Source organism: Mesocricetus auratus, unplaced genomic scaffold (genome assembly GCF_017639785.1).
Source record: "Mesocricetus auratus isolate SY011 unplaced genomic scaffold, BCM_Maur_2.0 Super-Scaffold_100013, whole genome shotgun sequence".
In the NCBI taxonomy this organism is placed as follows: Eukaryota; Metazoa; Chordata; class Mammalia; order Rodentia; family Cricetidae; genus Mesocricetus; species Mesocricetus auratus.
In genome coordinates, this window is record NW_024429196.1 from 15,063,746 (window position 1) to 15,090,276 (window position 26,531).

Sequence of the window (26,531 nt, forward strand, 5' to 3'; positions counted from 1 at the left end):
TTCTCTTTGTGTGATGTGTGCTCACAAGTCAATGAGAGCTTTTCTTCTTCTTCTTCTTCTTCTTCTTCTTCTTCTTCTTCTTCTTCTTCTTCTTCTTCTTCTTCTTCTTCTTCTTCTTCCTCTGTCTGTCTCTGTCTCTGTCTCTGTCTCTCTCTCTCTCTCTCTCTCTGTGTGTGTGTGTGTGTGTGTGTGTGTGTGTGTGTTTTGATCCACAGTCCCTGCACCAAGTGCAAAGTCCATGAGGAAGGATCAAGTCTCGCACTATGTTTCCACGGCCCTTGGAAACGGAGTGATGCATGTCCTAAACATGGCACTTATGCTACAAGAAGATGCTGGTAGTGTTCCCACTTTACAAATGAAGGGGTTGGGATGCTCAAGGTAAAGTAACTCATCCAAAATTTCACACAACAAGCAGCAGAGACCTGCCTGGCTCCAGAGCCTCCACAGGTCACCTTGTGCTCTCGACAGCTGGTTATCATATGGTCGTTTATATTCTTCTCTCTTCCCCTTTCTCCACAGATGAATCGCCCTCTGCTAGCCTTGCTGGGTCTTCAGCCCCTACTCATTTATTGCAGTGACTTGGTTGAGAAATGTTCTACATAGGCTAATATACTGAGCACTTGGTCCCCAGTTGTTTGGGGACGTTATGGGACCTTTAGGGCTTGGAGCCTTGCTAGAGGAAGTACACTACTGGGGGTGAGCTGTGAGGGTCTATTGGCTAGCCCTACTTCCTGTTCTCTTCTCTACTTCCTGTGTGTGATGAAAATACGATCAGTCAACTTCCTGGGCCGCTGCCACACGATGCCTTCCTTACCATGGAAGACTAACTCTGGAACGGTAAGCCAAAATGAACTCTTCCTTAAGTTGCTTTTTGTCACAGTACTTTGTCACACTAACAGAAAAGTGGCAAATACAGTTGTCTTCCCTCTAGGACCCACTTCTGCACCCAGAGCAACCACAGAAGCATTGCCATAGCGACCACCATGACCTCAAAGTGACCTGACTCCTCTCTCCCTGGATCTCCCTGGATCTTGACCACTGCTGATTTCCATTTCTCTTTCTCCACCACAGTCTGCTGTTTCAGTCTCCTTGGTTCTTCTCTTAATGTCCATCTTAAATTGTGACTCTGTCCCTCTCCCTTTTGCAGCCCAGGGACCAGCATGCTTCCCCTTCCCTGAGTGCACTTGCCCTGGATCCCAGCTCATGTCTTCCCAGGCAGACCTTCCTCCTGAGAACAGCACCTGTATGACAGATGTCCCCTGGATTTCCAGGATCACATCCATCCAGTACTGCATTCTCCGCTTTTCTCCTTAGCACCTGGCACAAAGGTAGACATGAAATAAATACTTTAAAAAATTGAGTTAGAGTAAACCAGATTGGAGGATATTTGGGTCAGTCAGGGCAAGCAGATGACACTGTGAGAGAAAATTTTCAAAAGACTGATTAAACATGCGACAGAGAACAAGTCAAATATCATTCACAGGCACCTGGGTTTAATATATGGTCAAAGGTCACTGAGTTTTGAAATTTAAAAAAGGAGGACATGGCTGCTCCAATGTGTGGTTTGTGGAGAAGGTTTATTGTAGATAAGAGGGTGAAAACAGCCAGAGGCATCTGGGAGGATCCAGAATGAACCAGGCCATGATGTGGATGGGGAGTGAGAGAGGATAGAAGAGAGAAGACCAAGAGACCCTGTAGACAAAATGGCTGAGGCCATATAGGAGTCAGAGAAGCTGGGGGCAGGGAAGGGAATGGGGGGAGGCTAACGGTAGGGGGAGGGTGAGAAGGGCTGAGAGAAGCCACCACTGGAACCAGTTTTGGCAATGCTGAGAGACACCAGTGACCAGCATCAACTTTGCTATGTTAAATAGGCACCTCAGTTAGCCGTTTGTCCCAGCTTCCTTTGAAATCTATCAGGTACAGTGTGTGCAAGGAGAGGGATGATATTTTCTGTTGATCAATTTATTAGGTAACGTAATAGGTCAGGGTATCTGTTTTGTGCACATACAGACAGTCCTCTGTGTCAGATGGACACCAAAGAAGAGGTAGTCCTCCTTAGCCAAGTAACTGTGTTAATACCATGATCCTACAAGCTCTAGACATTGCTTTGTTCAAGACAGATACCAGACAGGATGATACTCTCCCTAAAGCATGAGCCAGCCATGCCCCTCCTATTAGTTCACAAGTGTGAGTGCCACAGTCCTGCTTGCTGTGACTAGGATATCATAGGTACACACTATGGCGGCATACACAGCGCTGCCCACTGTACAATGTATTTGGTACATACCCTTTTTGCTTAACATTGGCCCCAAGTGATGCTTGTTCTAGAGCTCACTTGTGTTGCAGAAGTAGCTAAGGAAATAATTAAACCTAAATTAGTCTGATCGCAAAAGCTTCCCTTTAATAAGATGCTGTATGAGTTTCTAACACTTAGATTTTTCCAGGAAACTAAATGGATATTAGGTAAATCAGGCAGTAGAATGAGAGGACTTTGAGGCTTATAGCCTCAGGGCTTGAACAGAATATTTTTTCCTTTATGAATTCTTATATATGATCACTCAAAGCAGGAAAGTTTTCAGTCTGATTTCAGTGCTTGACCCAAGTTTTGGGATGCTGTTTGACAGTAAAAACCCGTAGATGGAGTCGATTCTTCATGATGCTGCATTTGTGGCTGTTTTCATTGCTGTTCTTTGTTTCCTTCTAGGGGAAAGAGTGTGTCTGCTTTGACCAAAGCCCCACATCCCTCTTGGGGCCAGTCTGCAAGCCTTAACTCAGGAGCCTCAGCGTGGGAAGAGTTTGCAAGGCTTTCTGCAACCACAGAAGAGAGACGAAGCCAACACGTGGGAGAAGATTCAGAAATGCCCCCTCAAGAGACTGGGGGAAAAATTAAAGGCAAGAGCAGTACTCAGTATGTGATCTGAATTCTGATTCAGTAAGAGATCTAAACACTGCCATCAAGGCCAGGCGAGACAAGGTGGAGCTGAAAAGATGTGCTGCATTCTCGACAAATCCTAAACTGGGAGAGCATCTTCCCCGGGCTGTGAGAAGCTCGGGGTTCAGCCCCTAGCACTGAAAACCAAGAATAAAAAGGGTATGAGGAGAGGGCCTCTGAGGAAGCTGTGGTGTGGCCGAGCTTGACTGTGGGAAGGGAATCATCACTTTGGGCCAGCACTTTCCTCTTCAGCCAATAGTCTGCTTCAGTTCAGCCAGCCAGCACCCTACACCCACCCACACACGGACCCACACTCCGCCGGCTGCACTGCTGTGTCCTCAGCCACAGTCTCATGTGGGCCCCAGTCAAGGGCAGAAAAGTGAAGGGGAAGATATCGCGGCTTCCTGCTGCTACCTGCTGTTTCTTAGAGATCCCCAGTGATAAAGAAGAAATGATACAGTACTGTCTAGAATGAAGAGTGACAGGAGAGAGTTTTAACCTAAACAGAGTGAAGCAGAGGGCATCCTGGGCTGCTTCTTTGTTAAATGGCTTCCTTTCTTTGCAGAGAGGAGGAGGGAGGGAAGGAGGGAGACAGAGAGACAGAGACAGAGAGGGAGAATGTTTAATGTCTCTGTTAGTTTCTTGAAATAAGCTGTTTGTTCCTTTGTCTAAGCATAAAGCCAAAAATAGGAATGGTTTGGCTTTCTCTTCAATACCAAATCTGAGTAAGCCATGTGTGAGAAAATCCTCCTTGACTATTCTCTAAGTGAGCCTGCAAGGAGGAATTCTGGGATTGTGAAGCTCATGTATAACAGAGTGTCTAAACAGACAACAAAACTTGGCCTGGGTTTGTTTGTTTGTTTGTTTGCCAGCACCAGACACCCCCCACACACCCCTCTCAATAAATCATCTCCCATGCCTATAATCCCAGCTCTTGGGAGACTGAGACAGGAGGAGGGCAAGAGTTTGAGGCCCCTCTGGGCTACAGATGGAGACTTCGTCACAAAACAGACACGTGAGAGAAATCAGCTTGTAAGATTCACATTGCTCTCAGATCCTAAATGCTCTGGCAACTTGAGTCACTAAAAACGAACATGCCCTGATATGTGACTGGATGTGATTACAGGTGTTCTGCCCTTCCTTAAAGTAAAAACATTTTCTTTATCGGAATGGCCACCTAGCTAACACATCTGAGCCAAGCTGTAGCTCAATGACAGACATAAGCATGCACAAGAACGTGGGGCTGATTCTTATACTGCAGATAATAAGAATAAGGGTGATGGAGAGGAAGGAGAAGAGGGAGGAAGAAGAGATGATGACAGAGATGGAGACGATGATGGTAGCGATGCTAAACTTTACTCTGTGCTTTCCCTGGGACTGGAATGCTTTCTAAATACTGCACATGTTCTCATTCAACCTGCACAGCAGTTCTGCAAGGAAGTACCAGGATGGCCCACATTCTATAGATGGTTAGGAAGAGTCTCCAGACATTAACACTGTGACTATGTAGTTAGCAGAGGAAAAAAAAAGTCAAGTGTTAATCTAGGTGGTGGGACTACAGTCAGTGTCCTTGACCACCCAACTCCGAGTTTACAAGAGTAGGTGTACAGATGTATGACACAAGTGAAATCAGTAAAGTGAACCAGTGTAGGAAGCACAGGAAAAAGATGGCTTCCATACTCAGAAAAGGGGCCAGCATCCAGGGGGGACCACTGAGCAGGGAAGAAATCATGACTCTCAAGCACTTTGAGCTGTTTCCAACCTTGAAGCCAGCTGTTTAAACATGGGAGAGATCCCTGAAGACCTGCACAGAAGAGCCCTGAGTCAGTTGGTTGGTGGCCCCTGAAGCCACCTTCCACCAAGGCCACCATCTGTCTGGGCTGTCCAATTCTGATGAGTACAGTCCAGAATAAGCATGACTCTTCACATGCCCTAATCTTGAGCAGGAAGGAAAACATAAGTCTTCCTCCACCCCCAACACACCTTCGCTTAAAATGGCCAAGCCTCCTCTGCCAGTTTTGGCAGACATTTCAGGAAATACTAAGTTAGACTAAAAATTTAGATGTCCCAGTAACATTCTGGATTAATTTCAAACAGCCAGCCTACTACAAATACAACCAAAGCATAATTTAAACATTGATGCTTCCTATTTTAGAAAGACAACAGCTGCTTAAAATATGAATTGAGAACAATAAATAACTAAGAAAACAGACATATTTTCACAGGAGCTAAAAGAGAAGCTATCTTGTGACAGACATATTGAGATGATATATATGTATGTATATATATATTTGTATATATATATATATCACCTTGCCCCACTCCAATTCTAACTTCAAAGGAGAGTGAAATATGTTATGGCCTCCTCCACCTCCCTCACTTCCCACATTGAATACATGACTCAAATCCAGCACTACTGGCCCGTGCAAAGGAAATGCTTGACATCAACCACTGTGGCCTGGCCTGCAAATGCAAACAACCTCTTCATGTGGTGCATCTAGCCCGTCTTCAGAAAATAGATTAGGAACAAAGGAAAAGGAAGTGGATGGGGACAACATTATGTTCAGATGCAGCCACAAACAGCACACCACTGAAGTGGAGTCTGAGAGGCACTGGTACTAGGCGTAGACTGATAACCCTTTGGTCGGTTGGAGTTTTGTTTATTTTTTTCATCCCTCCTTACCTTGATGCAAACAGAATGTGACATCATAATGGTCAGATCGGCAGACATATTTGAATAAGGAATTCTCTCATGGCTGCAGTCATGTTCATATGGACCGTATGCTTCTCTTTGATCTCTCCATTGAGTGCTTATTGGGGTTTGAATGAAAATGGCTCATAGGGAGTGGCATTATTTGAAAGGATTAGGAAGTGTGGCATTGTTGGAGGACATGTGTCACTGGGGGTAGGCTTTGAGGTTTCAGAAGTTCAAGCCAGGCCTGGTGGGTCACTCTTTCTGCCTGCTGCCTACCAATCCAGATGTAGAACTCTCAGCCCCTTCTCTAGAACCATGTCTCCCTGAGTGCGGCCATACCTCCTGCCATGAGAGCAATGGATGAAGCCTCTGCACCTGTAAGCCAGCCTCAACTGTTTTCCTTTTACAAGAGTTACCATGGCCATGGTGTCTTCCCACAACAACAGAAACCCTACCTAAGAGAGTGCATTTTGCAAGTCACTAAGGTGACAGAAATGCTCACTGAAGCTACATGGAAGCACTTCCTAAATGAACCCCAAATATTCTTGTACTATTTTCAGACAGTATTTTTAGAACTTTTGAAAACTCATTACTCTTGACATCTCTCTTGTAAGTTGGAAAGCAAGTGCAATTATTTATACTATTGCCCTAGAGACATTTGTAATTTGGGTAGGGAATATATTTACATTTAAGACATACTGTACAGCATCAGTTATGGCCTCTTTTAGCACAATTCTTGTTTGGTCATCGTTTGGTAGCAATTCTAATTCTCCTTCATTATATAAACCAGGCTTGCCTCCAACTCATAATCCTCCTGCTCTAATCTCCCAAGTGCTGGGACTACAGGTGTGTGTCACCAGGCCTAGCCCTCTAGTTACTTCTTCTGTAGAGTGGTGCAGAGGAAGTAGATCATGTCCTTATTTATTAGTATTATCAGAATATTTGGTGCTTTGAAGCGAGATCAGGACAGCTCTGGAAAAGGCTGTGTGACATTTCCCATCTCCACTAACCTGAGCCAGCAGAAAAAGAGACCCCAGAAGAAAAACTATCCTGGACATTTCCCTTCTGGTAAAAAGTCTTGGACTTGCTCTCCCATGTAGAATAGGAAGCAGATATGTTAAAGTTCACACACACACACACACACACGCACACGCACATGCACATGCACACACACACACACACACACACATACACGCCACAGAGACAAAGATCCTTGGGTATCAAAAAGTCCCCAGATATATGTGCACCAACTTCAAGCACCAACTCATATGCACATTTTGGTTTCTAACTGCAAGTTGAGACACTCTTTCACAGTACATGTATATGTGTACATGTGTAAGTATGTGTGCATGTGAGTGTGTGCATGAGTGAGTTTGTGTATGAATGTGTGCGTGTGTGAGTGTGCGTTATTATGTTTGATTCTTTCTCTTCAGAACCATTAGGTTACTGCCTGTTATAGTTTTCTGTGATAAAGACCATAACCGAAAGAAATTTGGGGGAAGAAAGGTTTATTTGGATTATATGTCCTAATCACAGTCCATCATGAAGGATAGTCAAGGCAGGAATTCAAAGACTAAAGCAGAGAAATGCTGCTTGTTAGTTTGCTCTCTGTGACTTGCTCAGCCTGCTTTCTTATACAACTCAGAACCATCTGCCCAGTGGTGGCATCACCCACAGTTGGCTTGGCCTGTTCACATAAACCAAGAAAATGCCAACAGACATATCTGCAGACCAATTTGTTGGAGTCATTTTCTCAATTGGGATTCCCTCTTCCAAGAGTCCCTCTTCCAGCTTGTATCAAGTTGACAAAAAACAAAATGAAAAACACCCATAAAACAAAACAACTGCAACAACAACAAAACTAACCAGTACATTGACTGAACCCATCACCTTTTACATCTTTAGAACAGAGCATCTTTAGAACTGCCTGTATTACTATTTTGGCTTGCTAAGTTCACACACACACACACACACACACACACACACACACACACACACCCCACAGCCCGAGAGCAGGCATACATGTAGAGCAATGGATAGTGCACAGTTGTTGTCACTATGGAAACCACAAGGAAGACCAGATGAAGGCAAAGATTTCAAAGAACAGGGACTTTTGACTGCAATTCTAGTGTCAAAAATACTCCTTCTGCTCAGAGGAGTGATATGAATGAGACTCAGAAACATCTTTCTGACAGGTATGTTCTGTCTGTCTTTTAGCTCTCCCTCTTCTCCCTCTCCCTGATAACTACAGAATAAGAATGTGTGGAAAAAACTTTTATTACCCTATCTTCAAACAAAACCGCAGATTTATGTGTGTGACCCAGCCACAATCACAGCTTTAACCTTTTCCCCAAATAAACAAGCAACTGACATCCGCACTACCCATCAGACTGAAAGGCACCAAGGAGCTGTGCTTGAAGTTAGGATGCACTGAGAAGAAATGTGGATTTGGAGGGACAACTGCTGTCACTTTCATCTCCTGCCCTCAAAGGGCTTGGCTGCAGCTCTTCCTCCTCATCCTCATCCTTCTCTCTCCCTTTGCCCTGAAACAGGAGCTGGGAAGATCAAACAAATTAGTCTTAGTAGAAAAATTAAGAGACAACAAAGAGGTGCGGTCAATTCAGGGTAGGTGCAAGTATAGAGAAGACCTCAGGTTTGCATTTCTGGCTCTGAGGATGAAGGTGATTGGAGGGTCGTGTGACTGTTCCTAAGTGTTGGGGAAGGGCTTACCTCTTCCTGATGCCACCCCATTCCAGCCCACAGCCATTCTATAAACATTAGGATTCCCTTCCTAGTATCTTTTTTCCCGCTAATATGCCATTGTTAATGTGACATTTCGGAAAGACAGAACGGTAGGCATCTGAGAAATATGAAAATACTTCACTCCTCATTTTTCTTTTTAAAATCTCAGGCTCAATGAGGCGTAGGGGTCCATGCCCATAATCCCAGGCACCCAGGAAGTTAAGGCGGGACAATCTCTTGAACCCAGGAGTTTAGGACTAGCCTGGGTGACATAGTCAGACCCTAAAATTAAACAACAAAAAGATGAGGTACCAACATCTACACCTGAGTCTCAGGGAACATCTCAGATGTAGAAAGATTGTAATAACCAGAGGACCAAGAAATCTGCTGTGAAATAATGTTTCTAGATGTGACAGGGAGCTACATGCATGAGATCTCAACAATGTAGCTATGGAGACAAGACTTGAATAATAATAACATCAGTTGGCATGCCAACATGGATGGGGGAAGTCTCACATGGCCCCACCCCTAAATGGCTATTCAATACCAGGTGGTCAGTCCTAAAAACATATACATACCAGCAACAATAAATGGGCTCAGCAGATTGCATTTCTACATTTATTCACAAATATGTACAACAATGATTGAGGAAAAAGATGGCATGAATTTGAAAGAGAGGGGAGAATGGTAGATGCTAGAAGGAGAAGAGAGAGAAAGGAAAATGATGTAATAACATTTTAATTAAGTAAAAACAACTATAAGCCAAAAGATAAGGTGTGAAAAAGAAATGCAAATGGTAAACACTCTTGCAATCTCAGAAAGCTACCACATGCAACACACATATGCACATACACACATACATGCACACACAGAAACATTGGGGCCAAGCTGCTCATTATTGATGTTAGTGCCTCCTTCACTCCTAGCAGTTTTGTGATTCTAGGAGTTTCTCTGCCTCACTTTCCTCTTCTTTAAAATGAAGTTAAAATCAGTAAATCTTCCAGAACTACTACAAGGATCATGTGATTTATGATTACACACTCAGAAGATTAAGTCTCACTAACTGTTGGCTATTCCTATATTATGCAAGTTACTTATTGTGTGCATTTGGTTTATTAATCCATAGAAATGAAAATGATTGGTTATATAGTTTTTAGAAAAGGGAGGAAGACACACATGATGAGAAAGTTTAGAGAGTAAATTGGACAGGGTGAGCTAGTCAATTTGGGAGAACCATTTAGAAAAATACATCATGAACGCATCAAGCAAATAAGAAGCCACCTTGTCTACACATCATTCATATGTATCTATCCAGAAGTAATATTATCTCTAACAACTCTTAGTGTTGGCATGTTAAGAAAGGAGGGAAAATAATTTTCCCTACAACATTCTAAATTTCCAAGGAAGCCCAGTCCAGGAAAGATACTGAGTTTCATTACAATTTGCACAGCACCATGAAAATGCCTCAGGCTGTATCATAAATACACTGCTTAATACAATTTTATGGAAATCTTTTAAAGTCAGAACTGATGCTGAAAACACTTCCGCCACTTTGTAACGAAAACATTGAATTTCTCCGTTATTATAAATGACGACGTCCATAGGCAGACACACTCTTTTTACTTGTATACCACTGAGGGTTATTAACAAAATTACAAAGAATTATGTCTAAATGAGACAGTCTTTGAAGTGTGTGACGAGTCTCAGTTGGGAGGGATATTTGAAAAAGAATGATGAGCCAGACACATCTTCCGTAGTTGGCCCCTCAGGTCACCCCATTATCGCTCGTGGAGACGAGATGTGGTGCTTTAAAAGGCATTTAGTTTTGAAACTTTTACAAAAGAGCAAATTCTGTGTCACATGGACAGTTTAAATTTTCAATTAAGAACACACATTCATCGTCTACACTAGCACAAACCTGTGCCCCGACTATTCTAAAGGGCAGTGGAACAATTTAATACGTTAAATCCTGTCAAAAAATAACCTGTCAAGGGACGACAAAAGGAACTCTAGCTTTGAAGCTTGGAGAGAAAATAAATGTATTTCTCTATGAAAACTCATCCATCTTTAGTATCTGTTTCATGTTTCTTCAAACGTTCCATGTCAACCCCTTCCCCCAAAGCAAGATTGGAATGGAGTTATGAAATTTATTGCCATACTTTATGCATATCATAGTACCCTTTGATAGTTTTGGACTTTTTTTCTTCATAGGTCTCTGGACTATGGACTGACTTGCTGTGGAGAATAGAGAGGTGGGAGGATTTACAGAAACAAGAGGCTAATGGGAGTAATGGAGTGGAGGTGAGGATGTTGCAGAAAGAACATTTTGCTAATGTGAAAGCTGCGACATAAAGGATCCATGCTCTGAGCACAGAAACAGGATGGAAACTCATGGAAAACTACGAATACCCGTAGGAGTGTGGGAACACCAGACCTTGAGCAGAGACCCACTTCCCCTTCTGCCTGGGAGTAGGCAGCTGTAAGACAATGTTTAGTAAAAGCATGTTTACTAAAAACGATACAATAAGTTCCTGGAAAAGGCCTTCCCACGGAAACCGCCCTGACCTCGACCTTGTCCAAAGACTAACCGCACCTTCAAAACCCACACACATCCACCTCTGGTGTCAGAGCAGAACCAGCCAGGGGAGAGGAGAGAGCAGAAGCTTCTCTGGTGGAAGCTTTTCTTAGGAAGTTTTCTTGAACCTTTTTGGAGCCTGTTTAAAGTTTTCTTTATATCATTGAACGAGTCTCTGTGTTGTCAATCCCCGACACCCTCCGCACGTTCTCGGACACAGGCCGCGCAGCAGACGTGACATAGGAGCATGAACTTTGCAGCTAACACAACTTCACTAAGTCCGATGGCTGCACACAAGCAGGGAAGTCGTATCTATTGGGTGTTGCATGAAGAATGGCAGGCAGGTCCTTTGCACAGTTTATCTTACATCACATGCAGCATGAAGCAGCTGTTCTGTCCCAGGGCATAGATTAAGAAACAGAGACTCAAAGGAATTGGGGAATCTCTCAAGCGGCCTCTCAGGTGGAGCTGAGCCCCAGAGTGTTCCTTCCAAAGCTTGTGATTTTGCCACTGCAGAAGCTGGTTCTCTGCAACGGCAAGGTTCTGCATTCTCGGTGGCTCCCCAGTTGGCCAATGGCGAATAAAAGACTGGTGGGATGATCCTGTCAGTGCAAAACCTTTAAGCCATACATTAATTGAAATCAGTGAGTAAATGTATCTAAATGACATAGAAGTTAGGAACTGGGTGAGGCAGCTTCAACTATCCGTCTCTCATCTGAATCCACAGCTCTTCATCTCTCTCAGTGTGGCTTGTGACATCATTTGAGATTCTGACAACAGCTAAGAAATTGAATATTCAGTCAAACCTACCAAGAGACGAAGGACTACACACACACACACACACACACACACACACACACACACACACATACACACACTGCTAGTTTGGGGGTTCTTAAGCCCCTCGTAATCATATTCAATATAAAATGCATGTAGACATTAAAATACTCATGTGTACTAGCGAAGGACTCTTCAGATGCCCTTAGGTACTTGGTGAACACAAATTGCCTCAAGATTCACCACTGTGGAGGCACAGATTTTGAATGGACATCAACATCAAGGATTACCTAGGGTCTTGGAGAGTAATTTCACTCATCTCAAGGAAAGCCATCAGAAGAGAACCATTCAAGAAAAGCATGTTGGCTTGCAAAACCTGTGACATTATCCTACCCCCGTGGAGCTCTGCATAGTGCATTATTTTCACCCATCAAATGGAATCATATGCTAATTATTTCATGCAAATCGGTGCCAGGCCAGACTGAGCAGGTTATGGGACTCAAATCTGACAGAATTGAACCCTTCATCCACAAGTCAGTCTCCTACTAACGGGGAAAGAAGTTGTAAGAGGAATCGGAATCTCGCTGCCCACCACCAGCTCTCTTCCCCCCAGAATGAGAAGCTTCAAGAAAAGCCCAGGAGAAAAAATGGAGCATTAGATGACACAAGATAACTACCACGAGAATTTAAAGGGGTGCTTGTGTATGGAAGGTGGTGCCTGTCCATAAGGTGAAGGAAGCACTTTAGCCAGCTAGCAAGGATTATGTACAGTCAGAAGTTAGACAATATAAAGAAAGAAGGAAAGAGGGAGGGAGGGAGGGTGGGAGGAAGGGAGGAAGGGAGGGAGGGAGGGAGGGAAGGAGGGAAGGAGGGAAGGAGGGAGGGAGAAAGAAGAAAGTTGGTATAAACAGGACATTTTAGGATACTGGCATCATGATAAATTAGTTTACTTTCCCATTGTTATTACTTCTTTTCTATGTTTTCATATGCAGTGTTTATTAGTTAATATTACAGACTCAGCAAGGTAATTTCTGGCTTGGGATCTGCCACCAATTAGCTCAGGAAATTCAAGCATGTCTCTCTGGGGCTTAATGGGATTTATCAGTCTTTCGAGTGATTTGGAAGACTGTAAGGCAGAGCAGAAGAGCAGACACGCATGAAGAATCATTTGGCAGCACAACAGAATCAGGAAGGAGGAAACTTCTGCACCAAATCCAGGGGTATCGCTCTCTGCTTCTTCTAGGATGAGGGGAGAGAGTAAAAAGCTTGAATGGATCCAATTCTTTCTTTCCTTCTAAACTGAAAGCCTGAAGGCATGGCCAGACAGGGACCGATCAACAAAGGAAGCAGTCTATTCCCAGCACCTCCCAGTGTCTGTTTCGGCCCCGCACCTGGGATGCTGGGTTCTTTACTCCCGTCCTCTCTGCCACCTGCGAAACCTTGGCTGCTGTTCTGCATGTCCGTCTTCTGAATTGCCTCTCACCCCAGAATGAGTCTGTGACTGCCCTGGGGGTGTCCCATAACTGCATTAGATTCAGGCCTCTTCATTTATCTCGGTGCTTTTAAGGAAAATACCATATTGAGCCCATTTACACTAAGCTTTGAGTGACTCATAATTCTTGCATATCCTAAAGTCACTTGCATTGTATATAGCATCTTTCAGAGGAGAGAGAGAGAGAAAGAGAGAGAGAGAGAGAGAGAGAGAGAGAGAGAGAGAGAGAGAGAGAGAATCTCATCATTTTGATGAATGGGTAGAGAGTGAAGCGTATGTACACCAAGATCAATGTTTTAAGCAAGCTTTATCTAAGTACACACGGGTCAGATCTGTGAAGCTACAGGCCTGCACCTATGTTGCACAGTTTCTTCCATTCCTCCTGTTTTGAATCCAGAGAGAAACTTGGAATGTCCTTGCCAGCCCTCCTCTCTGGCCAGACAGATTCCCAGGCTGGGATTGCCTGAGACTCTGGCAGCTGGGATAGGGGTAAACATTTGTAACTGTCTGTTATTTATAAGTCAGAAGCTGTTTATGTTAGTAAGATTTCTAAAATTCCACCACTACATTTGTGACAAATAACACAAACACCAAGTTAATGCCTAAAATCAAATCAAGAAATGGAACACATCCATTTTTTGAACCATTTTACTCTTTGCCTGTTTTCACTGTTCAGAAGACATCAGAGAAGGGGTGGCATAAGAAGCCTTATGTTTTTGGTGGTCCTGAACACTCAGCATTTGGGCAGGCTGGGCTATCACTCTGCTGCTGAGCTACATCACCAGTCCTGAAAGGGGCTATCTATCTATCTGTCTGTCTGTCTATTTTTATTTATTTTAGAGAAGACTCACTACGTAACACTGCTGGCCTGCATCTCTTTGTTGTAGACAAACTGCCAGACATCTGCCTGCTTCCACCTTTTCCGTGCAAGGAGTAAGAGCTGGTACCGCCATGCCCATGCTGAGAAAGATTCCTAGCAATTGCTCACTTAGAGGTTTACAAGCACATAATTTAAGAGGTCACAAATGCTGTGATGCCTCTGTCCTTTGAGCTTTATAAACTGAATAAGAAATAATGAAAACAAAGTCTAAACCCATTTAGTATCTGTGGAAGTTTGTGCATGCACATATATGAACAAGTAGATATATGAACATGTGACTATGAACAAAAATACATATGTAACTATGCATGTGCACACATATTTACATAGTTGGATTTTGTTCTAAATCTATGTACTTTTTAACTCAATTGACACACCTATGTTAAGATTTTAAAATTTACATTATTTTTCTCTGTGAGAGAGAGAGAGAGAGAGTGTGTGTGTGTGTGTGTGTGTGTGTGTGTGTGTTAATGAGCTAATGGAGAATAAAGCTTGAGTTTTTATATAATATGCTAACATTTATGATGTGAGCAAAACAACTTGATAAGGAAGATGGAATTTGGTTCCTCTTAATTAACCCCCTTTGTAGAAGCAAGTTTAAGCTTAGTTCCTCCAGTGACTAGAGAAGTAGCCAAAGTGGTTTGAACATCCCCTCCAAAACTCATGTTGAAGCTTGTCCTTATGACATGAGGGGCAAGGCCTTCAAGAACTGAATAGGTCACAAGTGTCGTTGAGCAGCGATGCATCTTCCTGGTGATAGATTGGTATCACAGAACTGATACACTGTGGAAGTGCCTTTGTGCTCACTCCTCTCCTCTCTAGTCCTCCTTCCCCTCCCCTTCCTCCTTCTCTCCCTTCCTTGCTCCTTCCCTCCTCAAAATGTTTTGCCACAGGGCACTAGGCCCCTCACTAGATTCCAGCATTTTGATATTGGACTCCCATCCTCCAACACTGTCAGAAATAAACTTCTTCTCTTCATAAATTATCCAGCCTATGACATTCTATGGCAATATATAGTGGACTAGACTTACAAACAAATCCACTTACATTTTGAAACCCCCATTTTCCTTATGCATTAATGCCATTCTCATCTTCCAGAGCTCTCATGAACATCAATGTTAGATAATGTATATAAAAGAGCTTTCAAACTGCACATTCTAAATAAATATGACTATATCTGTTACAAAAATTAAAGTTGTTCAACAATGATGCTCAAACCTTGCCGTAAAATTGCTTCCCTGTCATCAAATTTAATACAAAGCAGATCTTTCTCGGAGCTCATCAAAGATCATTTACATAATGAAATATCTATATAATGTCATTTTAAGGGATGTGGAATGTGGATCAGGCCCATTATTCCAGGGAGGCTCCAATTCTCAGGTTTGCCATACCATACAGAAAGCTTTTTCATATTTACACTTTAATGAACCCAACAATTTCACCAAGGATCTCATAGGAGTGTTGAAATGATTTCTTTTTAACAATTTGTTTCTTATTTCAAACACACACAGGTTATGTGGACCTTGCTCCTCAGTGATGACTGCTATCAATATTTTAGGTCACAAATCCCTGCTTTTTAAAAGTATGACACTGTGAGGCAGAGGAGATAAATCTACAGACAAAAGTGTCTGTCCTGGAAACAGAGGCATCAGAATTGAGATCACCAGCATAGTTGTGTGTGTGTGTGTCTGTAACCCTACCATTAGGTGGGCAGAGACAGGCAGGTCCCCGAACATGCCAGCCAGGCAGCCTAGACAAGTTCTCTCCGTTCAATGAGAGACCCTATCTCAAAAAATCAGATGGCAGGCAATAGAGGATGGTACCTAACATTGCCTCTGGCGTCTGCATGTGCATGTACACAGAAACCCACACTCACAATGCAACACACACAGCAATAACAATAGCAACAAACAAAGCTATGTCAATATACACCTGGAAACACAGAGACATAGCTATTAACTGTAGAGTTACCAAGAAGCTCTCTAGACTGCAGGTTTCATAATCCATCTTTTTGTTGAATAACATAACATATCTCAGATGCCCTCATGCCATCACAACAGAAGCAGCTTATTGACTCTGTAATATTACATTGAACACACATCCTGCTATTTATTCATCCAGCCTGGTCTATGAGATGTGCTGTCTGTTCTCTTTCTTTCCATTTTGAACAGTGTTAAGAGCATTCTTGTTGCTACATCATTGGCTTAGAACAAATTGCAGATCATTCAAGGTCTATGGGAAGTAACAAAGTTGGTGGTAATGGTTGCTGAATTTCCTTTCAGACAATATGCCAGCTGGTACTTATTAGTAATTATTTTCTGCTCTTGTTTATACTGATACTACATGATTTTACTATTACATATTTGCTAAATAATGCTGTAAGGGCTGGAAAGATGGCTCAACAGTTAAGAGCACTGACTGCTCTTCCAAGAAGACCCTTGTTCAATTCCCAGCACCCACATCGTGGCTCACAACCACTTATAACTCTAGTTCCAGGGTATCTGATGTCCTTGTCTGGCTCCTGAGAGGGTGCCAGGCAAGCATGTGTACAGATATACATGCAGGCAAATACCTGTATGCATAAACAATTTTAAGAGTATTTTAACGATATAAACACTCCCCCCAAAAAGTCAAATTTCCATTACTCCTCTACCTGAATAATCAGTTTAATCATCAACACTTTGCCATATATCTTTGTGGTATTTGTAAGAATTTATATCGTGTTTTATTGCACGTTTTTAAATGTTTTATATGAATTGGTGTTTTGCCTTCTGTGCAAGGGTGTTGAATGCCCTGGAAATGGAGCCACAGACAGTTGTGAGCTGCCATATGGATGCTGGGAATGGTCCTCTGGAAGAGTAGTCAGTGCTCTTAACCTCTGAGCCATCTCTCCAGCCCCCGCCCTTTTTTTTCTTTTCATGTGTAGCCCAGGCTGTCCTGGAACTCGTGATCTTCCTGCCTCCACCTCCTTCAGCAAATCCTATTAGCATGCACCACCACAACTAGTTATTACACATTTTTCTTCTAGAACTTTGGTATATCTATCTTATCAATTTCTAAAAAGTTATTTTCTGAAATACACATTGCAAATATCTTATTGTGCTTTAATGTTTATTTCTGTACTTTCGGTGCTGGGAACCATACCCAATCAGTCCACCTATGTTGTCATCCACTGGATCTTGTTCAGAGTGAATTCTGATGTGGGCTTTGTTTTCATCTCCAAAGCTCAGATTTCTGACCCTCTCCCTTCTGTGTCACTTGAGCAGGGTCTCCCCACTCTTTGCTAGCTCTTCCATCCAACTGGAATCAATTTGGTATCTAGTGCATGGCTGACAGTCTCATTTTTTCCCTCAAACAGCTAACCATTTTAATAAGGCATTGATTTTTGAAAAAAAGTCCTTTTATGGTTAATGGAAAAATTCTTTGTAATCTGGGCTTTTACACAGTTGTATTCTGTCTCATTTAGCTCTCTAACTCCTAATGCTCTGGTACCATACTGAACAGATTGCTTTGGTTTCATTAGAAAATGTTTTCTACTTATGGCTTGGAATTTTATTTGTGTTTTTTAACAATATCAGAATTACCAAAACAATAGCTATTTTGACTGTTTTTTAAAAATATATGACAATATACTTAAACTCTGATTGGCCTCTATGTGTAAAGTGTGTGCATACACACACACACACACACACACACACACACACATTTCAAGACTGGCTAAACCCATAGATTAATGTCTAATCACCACATATCACTTTTAATATTTAATAAGATCTAGTTTTTCCTAATATCACTTTTATTTGTTAATATTTAAACAAATAGTGCTTCTATTTCCTTTCTCTTAATAGACAGAGAGACGCATGCACACTTCACCCTAACATAGAGTCAGGAGTGTGTGTGAGCAGGGCAGGAGGCACTCCAACTTCCCTAAAGTAAAAAACTGTATCTATCAGATGCAAAAGGCATTTCCGCTTGCAGACAAATCAGCTGCGTGTGAAAAACAAGGCAGTTTCTAAAGTTTCTGGGCTTGTTGACTCCATTCCCTTTCATACCGTCCTCCATTGCAGCAGGGCTGTGGGTGGCAATTGGCTTTGTCCATACTGCCCAGGGTTGTGTTGCTGACTCAGAGAGTCATCTTGCTGGTTTGTGCACTGTGTAGGGCTTGGTGATGCTTGCCTTGCAGCCTTCTTAATATCCCCTGGTTATTTTGATTTCTAGTAACCTTAATTTTTAAAGTCAGCACTGCATTGTCATTCTAGCCATTTCTGATCATTTCTAGTCTACAATGTTTTTCTGTTTCCTCAGCCCATTGCTTGTCAAGTGGAGCCAGCCTTCGGTTCCCCTACCCCAATTGCCATGGTAAAACACTCCTGCAAAAGCAACACAGGGGACAAAGGTCATTATGCCCCACAGTTCATACATCTTTATGACATGACAGGAAAGTTAAAGTGTCAGAAGCTTGAAGCCGCTGCTGCATTGGATCTGAAATCTGGAAGCTGGGAAAGATGAATGCACGCTGCTCCTCAGGTCCTTCTGCACTTCTCCAGCCCAGGGTCCCCTCCAGGAAACACTACCACTCCCAGTGGCTGCATCTTCACACCAATTCAATCAAGACAGTTACCCACAGGCATGCCCAGAGGCCCATCTCCCAGGTGACAGATGATTAAGACTAGCTACCATAAGTCCCCAATAGAAACAACAGAAAATACCAAGCATTTCATTATCTGATTCTAATTATACAACTTATGCTTATGTAGGTACACCAAATACCACAGGAAGTTCCTTCATTATTCAAAGAACTCACTGGCAAGGAGAGGGACCCTCAAGACCTAATCTCCTCTTCAAGATCTCACTTCTTAATGCTGTCACAGTGACCATTAAGTTCCAGTTTGGAGAAGACACAGTCAAACCATAGCACTGTGAATAAAAGTACAGATTTATAAGAAATAAAGAAAGTGTTGGGGATGAATAGATGCTCTTCAAATTATGCTGGTGCCACAGCCTGATAAACCCACTTTTCGTTCCTAGTCACTGTGTCACTGCTCTATTGCTAAAAGCAACCATTATAAGAGAAGCAATTTAATTGGAGGCTTACTTACAGTTTCAGAGAGTCATGGTGGGAACCACGGTGACATGCAGACAAGTACTGGAGCAGTAGATGAGAACTACATCCTGATCTGTAGGTAGAGAGAGACTCTGGGCTTGGCATGGGCTTTTAAAACCTCAAAGCCCATCTCTAATGACACACCTCCTCCAACAAGACCATACCTCCCAATCCTTCTAATCCTTTCAAATAATCCCACTCAATGGTGACACAGCATTAAAACATATGATCTTATTTTTATTCAAACTACCACATCCATCATTAACTGAAAATCTCATAAGGTGAAAATACATTTAAACCATCTATTCTATGGGATATCATGAAGTAGCCAAGTCCATCTTAAGTCTGCACAGGGCTCAGTAGCCTATAGTTGGGAAGAATCATAAAGCAAAAAACTTACTTAAAAAATTTTGTCTGTAGAATAGTTGAACCTGTTCATGAAAGGTAGCAACAAACTGCACCACAGAGAGAGCTGTTTCTGTGTAAGACTGCACAGCTCATGTGTAAGACTGTGACACCTACCACAGTCAACATCTCAAAAGATGTTGTAACCTCAAAGCTCAGAGTTCAAAATTCACAGTATGCTATCTTCTGAACACACATCACTTTCAATACACCTTAAAGTTGAAAAGTCACAGAACAAAACTTCATCAGTCAAGGACTGTCTGTGTCCACATATTTATGCATAAAGCCTGATGACCTGAGCTCCTTCCCTGAGACCCACATGGTAAAAGAAAAGAACTGACTCCTCCAAGTTGTCCTTGACACGCCACACTGATGTTGTGGCATGTACATACATTCACTCACACACAAATATAAATAAAATGTAATTTTTAATGTCCAAAGTTTTGAAATAGTACATCATGAGTCATAAAGAAAGAAAAATCACATGGCATTATCAATGAACTTAATGTCGCCAAGCTTATCCAAAGACATGAGATGAGGCAATGATAGAGGAATGGAGAAACAGTTGTTGGTCAACATTGTGCATGCCCAGAACATTCCAAGCTACTGATAATGAAGTGCAGCCGTTGGGCTCATCACAGTTTGACTGGCTTATGAGGCTTTAAGTATTCTGCAGTGAACGGGACAAGATTTGAATTACAACAGATGGCTGCCTAATGAATGCAGCAGCAAAGGGAGGGAACAGTCCAAGAGTTAAGTGTAAGGAGGAAGAGCCAAGATTTTAAATAAACATTGTCAAGCACATACTTTGGATCTCATCATGCCAAGGACTTGTAAGGGTATTTTAAAACTTAAAATTGTTCTTCATACTACCAACTTCATACAAGCAATACTGACCCATCTGAAAAGATATGATCAAGTTTCAAAACTGAAGGTGAAATTCGGATATAAAAAAAATTGAACATGCTTTAGTAAGATCATGTTGGGTGTTATGCTGGGCTTTTTTTTTATTAGCTGTGGCTGAAGTTTCTGGAGATTATTAAAAACCTGAGAATGGGGGCTGGGGAGATGGCTCAGTGCATAAAGCAATGGCTACCCAAGCGTGAAGACCTAAGGTCACATTCTTAGCACCCACCCACACAAAAACTGGGCATGGCTTGGATACTTACACCTGTAATCTCAACACTGTGAGGCAGAGACTGGAGGATACCCAGGGATAGCTGGGGGGCTAGTCTAACCAACCAACCGAGTCCCAGATTTAGCAAAAATCCCTGTCTCGAAAAACAAAAGCATCAAGGGAAGACTGGGGGGAGGAGGGTAAGAGTACCTGGTGTGCAAGTATGAGTTCAAATCCCCCAGACACAATTTTTGAATGTCAGCATCTGTAACATAAGTACTCCCACAGGGAGAAGGAAAGTAGGGACAGAAGAATCCCAGGAATCGTTAGGGACAGATAGCATGGCATACACAGTCTGGAAAACAACAAACAGACCTTGGCTCCAAAAAAGTGGAAAGCAAGGATTGTCTCCTAAAGGTGTTGTCTGACTCCACATACTTGCGATGCATGATACAAGCAAGGCCCACATTCTCACACACATATCCTCTCTCTCTCTCCCTCTCTCTCCCTCTCTCTCTCTCTCTCCTCTCTCTCTCTCTCTCTCTCTCTCTCTCTCTCTCTCTCTCTCTCTCTCACACACACACACACACACACAAGTAAGTATTAAGAGTAAAACTCTGAGAATTGTATTGGTGCCATTTTCTGAGAACTGCCTTTAAAATTTGGTGTTATTCTTTGTCCCTAAATTTTTATTATGTGTTAAGTATTATAGAGATTCTTTCTAAAGATATTCAAATTAAATTAAAGATACTTGTTATGTTTTTAAAACTACAGCAGTATTTTGTTGTTTATTGTGCAAAAACATTACTTTTAAACCTTAATAATGACAAATAATCGACATTTTTCAAAGTAAAAATAAATACTCTCAGAGAGAAAGAACAATTTAAAAAAGTAATGGTCATTCGTGTAAATATTTTCTCTACTCCTTAAGATTAAAAGGATAATATTTCTGGTAACAACCAAGAAGTGAGTACCATAGTGTGGAAGTTGCCTTAGACTACAATTACAGCACCATGAAATGAACACTGGGTTATGATTTCTTGTAGTCTAAGTTTTTAACGCCCACCCCCCACAAGCTTGCATTGTAGGCTTGGCTTCCATTGCCTTGGTCTCCAGTATTCAGAGGTGTTACATGGAGCATCATGAGGGCTCATCAGTAGATTAACACATTGATTGACATATTTAGGCAGTTATTGGGAAGTAGTAGAAACCTAAGGAGGACGGACTAATTAAAAGGAAGCAGATCACTGAGGACTGAAGGGGTCTCTCTCCTCCCTTAAACTCTCTTCACTCCACACCCACACGAACTCCACCACAATATTCTATCTTACCACAGGTTCCTAATCCATGATGCCAGGTGACAACAGGCTGAAACCTTGAGCCAAAGTATTTCCTCCATTAGGTTTTATGTCTTCAGATCATTTGTCACAGTGACAGAAAGGTGACTTCCACACTAAATGGGGCTGGCCATTCAATGCAGCAACAATCAAATGTGCTGATTTTGTAAGCACAAGGTAAAAGTGGTCCTGGACAGCTTTCCGGCTACAGAAAACAATTCATCTACTATCAGTTTCATCCACTGCCACATGAGCCCAAGCAGCAGTGGCCAGTATTGAACACGACCTTCATAGCAAAGCTTTTGTGCTTGCTCAAAGGTATTAGGTGTTGCTTTGATTTATCCAATCATAAAAACATGTACAGACTGTCTGGATGTTTTTCTGACTTAAGAACTTGTTTTAAGCTGACCTGACAAAGGTTAACTCTTGAATCCCAGGCATCAGCCTGGGAATCCAGCATGGGACTGATCAAGACCCCCTGAATGTGAGTGTCACTGAGGAGGCCTAGGTAATCTATTGAGCCTTGGGCAGCAGATCAGTACCCATCCCGAGTATACACACGGACTTTGTACTCCCATCCAACAATGTGAGGTGCACTCTCACCCTGAACTCTTGGGGAAGGGTCTAGGCCCTGCCCTATATGAAATGACAGACTATGGACACCCCCATGGAGGGCCTCACCCTCCCTGGGGAAATGAGGGGATAATGGGGGGGGGTTGGGAGGAGGGCATGGGAAGAGGGGAGGGAAAGGGAGGGACCTGGAACTGACTTGTGAAGCAACCTTGTTTCTTATCTAAATTTAAACTGAAAAAAAAAATAAAAACTTGTTTTAAAGCATCCTAGTATGAAAAGGAACTAAAAACATCTCTCTAAGGTCAGAGTGGGTTTAAAATACCTTTTGTATGTGGAGAACACACCCAGTGGCCTACAGGAGGGAAAACTCCACAGTCGTGGGCCAGAAAGTGTTTGGAAGCTAACTTCAAAAGAGCCATTTTATCATGAGACCATGTCAGGACGGTTGGGATTTTAGAGAAAACACTGCAGCAGCTGTCTAGTGAATGGATCGTGAGAAAATAGAACTAGGAGCAAATGAAGAAACTTTAGAAACAGACTAAGAAAAATGTAAGAGAATGGGCTATGTTTATAAAACCTTAGATACTGGGCTGGTGGTTAAAGCTTTAAAAAAAGATGATTTCTGACTGCTACTTGTACCATAGTAAGGAAAAATTCAAATATGACTTGCCTTTGAATTACCCTAAAATATTATGCAAATAGTACTCAGTCACATAAAAAGAAAATGATAAAATCATGTTTGCTTGGGACTTGAATTTTTTTTTTGAGATAGGGTCTCACTTTGTAGCCCAGGCTTGCCTTACCTCAAGATCCCCCATCTCCCTCTCCCAGAGCTGGGATTACAGATGTGTGCCACCCATCCATGAAACACCTATATTTGTTATTTCCTCATTGCCAAGAGGAGAGATACCTATTTCCCCTTTTTGTAGGAAAGTAGGAGTGGTCTGTGAAGCTCACATTTGGAGACAGTTGGTGGGAACAAAGTCTCGGGAGCTCTAATCATCTCTGTATGATCCTGGAATTCAAAACGATTAACCTAAAACCCAGAGAGACCTTCCTGGGGATACTGTTGTCAAGCCTTCAGACCCATATTCACAAATAGTTAATTTCTAGTTACCCTTCCCCCTCAGAGCTCCTATGTACCCAACTGCCACAAGAACATCTTGGGAATATCAAAGATGTCTTAGCAGTGGCACACATAAGTTCAAACTGGTGGTTTCTCTCCCCTAACTTGACTTATTTCCATTACTATCTAGTTCAGAGATTGGTATCATCGACCAAGAAAACAAACTAGCTGGCAGTAACCTTTGTTAGTATCCTTGACCAATATCCTATTAATCACTGATATCTGTAATCTTCCTCTCTTTTAAATTCATCAAATCTCTCCAATATCTAACATCTACACTGGACTGCTCTGGGCCTTTCCACTATCATAAGTCATCAAGTGAATGAACAGAGGAGCCTCCTGGAGTTGGACAGGCTATGTGTGATCATCACTGGGCACTACCCTAGTTAATGGCGTGAGTCTTCACTCTCCCCGACTCCTGCAATGCCCTCCCCAGCACTGTTTCTTCCCCCCAGGCCCCACTAAATTTGTGCTTTGCATCTCCAAAAATCCTGAAAGTCTAAATCGAATTCTGCATCTTTTCTGACTGAGATCCTTGTGTGGACTCTCACTGTTTTTAAAATAATGGCTCAAGTCTGGCCTGATAGGGATGGCTCAGTAATAGCTACTTGTCTAGAATGGATGAGGAATAAGACTTTAAGTTTTTAACATGTTCTAGGTCTTGGAATAGAGAGTATAAAACCCTAAATTCAATTCTCAGCACAACACATAAAAAGAAAAAAAAAGAAAAAGGTATCCTGCATGGTCCAACATGCCAAGACTTTGCTTACAGTGTTTCCACCAGCTGTTTCAAGATGTATCCACATAGGTCTTCCCGGGACTCACCATGCCCTCTTCCTGACCTATGGCTCTGCACATGCCTAGTTAATCCCTCTCATTTGTTATCAGCCAACCAACTGCAAAACTCTTTCTCTTAAAATCAATAGACATTGATTACAGCTTAGAGACCTACGGTCAGCGGGGTGGCTCAGCTGTTCTTGTCCAGGCTGCGCTGCTGTGAGGCTGGGCTTGTTCATTTAGCAGAGCAGCTGTGGCCTGGCTGGTGTCTGGTGGTTACATGGCTGTTAGTTAAGGTGTCAACGTGGGGGCAACCCCCCCCCCGTGTGTCTCATCTTTCTTCAGCCTAGCCAAGCTTATTTATATAACAGAGTCAATTGTCAGGGTGACTCATCAAAGCTTATTAAAGCCTTCGTTCAGTATTGGCTCAATGTCCCTTCTTGCACTGTCTATTGACTAAAGGAAGTCCTAGAGTCAGCTCAGGAGAGAGGGGTATGAAATAGACACTTCTAATGGGAGGAGCTGCCACATAACCTTATAAAAATGTAGAAATAACTGGAACAATTTTTGTTGTCCGTTGACCACATCACCTTTTAGATTTTAGCAGGAGAGAAGATTCTTTAGGAGAGCCTTTGCAAGCCTCCTGTCTGGAGAAAATCACACTGCCAACAGGCTTGCCCTGTGAACTCTTCCTAGCACATGTCACAGCTGGAATTGCATGTGTATTTGTGTGATCGTTTGCCTAGGTCTGTTTCTCCCCCTTCATACACTGATTGCCCCAAGATAGAAGTAGAAGGAAAGTCAACCTAACCTCTCTTTGTGCTCACCGTGGTATTTCTAGCTCCTGGCACAAAGTAACTCCTCAATAAATATTTATTTGATAAGTGATAGTGCTTCTCATTTTGTTATTTTCAGAGGGCACTCTGTCTCCTAATAAAACACTTTATTTTTTTTAAATAAATCACCTTTGGGGACAGGGATATAGCTCAGTTGTACATATCATTTTCCTGATGTATGCAAAGCCTAAGTTACATTCATACAACCTACCCACAAGTGAGTTAAGAGGACATTGTGCCCCATGCAGTGCAGAGATCCCAGGCGATACAGTGACTATTAACACCCTTTGGGATCTAGAACAGAGAAAGGACAGTAATTTGGTATTTGAAATAGAGACTCCAGTGATTTTTAGCCAGGCACGCTGGTGCACACCTTTAATCCCAGCACTCGGGAAGCAGAGGCAGGCAGATCTCTGTGAGTTTGAGGCCAGACTGGTCTGCAGCGGGAGTTCCAGGACAGCCAGGGCTACACAGACAAACCCTGTCTCAACACAAAATAAAACAGATTCTCATGTTATATTTATCAACTGAGATCAAGTGTGATGGCTAATCTTGGTTTTCAGTTTGACGCTGCTGGGAAGAAGGCAGCTCAGTTGAGGAATCGCCTCCATCCAATTGCCCTGTGGGTACATCTCTTCTCTCCACTGCTCTTCAGTGCAGGAGGGCCCAGCTCACTGCCAGTGGCACCATCTTAGGCAGTCGGTCCTGGGCTGTGTAAGATGGGAGTGAGACCAGGAGCAAGCAAGCCAGTGAGATACACAACTCTGTGGTTTCTGCTTCAAGCACCTTCCTTGAGTTCTTGCCTTGGCTTCCTTCAACAATGCATTGTAACCTGTAAGCCAAAGGAACCCTTTTCTCCTCAAGTTGCTTTCGGTCAAGGTGCTGTATCATAGCAACAGAAAAGCCAGAAGAAAAATGATACTTAACATTAAGTGAAGGTGGGACTCCAGAAAATGATCTGAGACACCAGAGCAGAGGTCAGAAGAAGTCAGTGTTGGGAGGAAGAAGAGGAAAAAAATTTCCAGAAGGAGGTAACGGGCAATGACACCATGAGCAGCTGGGAGATCAGGGAGATGGGGACAAAACTCAAAATGACCTGTGCTGTAGAGAGTGGAGAAAGCATTGAGTGAAGTCCTGAGTGAATGTGTGTTAGTGACACGGGC

General features: G+C 42.6%; 1 long non-coding RNA gene across 1 annotated transcript; it reads left to right on the top strand.

Moving 5' to 3' along the window:
* Positions 1-784: 784 nt before the first annotated feature.
* On the top strand, positions 785-3,456 carry LOC121143440. Its single transcript, XR_005880625.1, has 3 exons — positions 785-837; positions 1,148-1,328; positions 2,705-3,456. It is a non-coding gene; the product is annotated as an uncharacterized LOC121143440 (long non-coding RNA).
* The last annotated feature ends 23,075 nt before the right edge of the window (positions 3,457-26,531 follow it).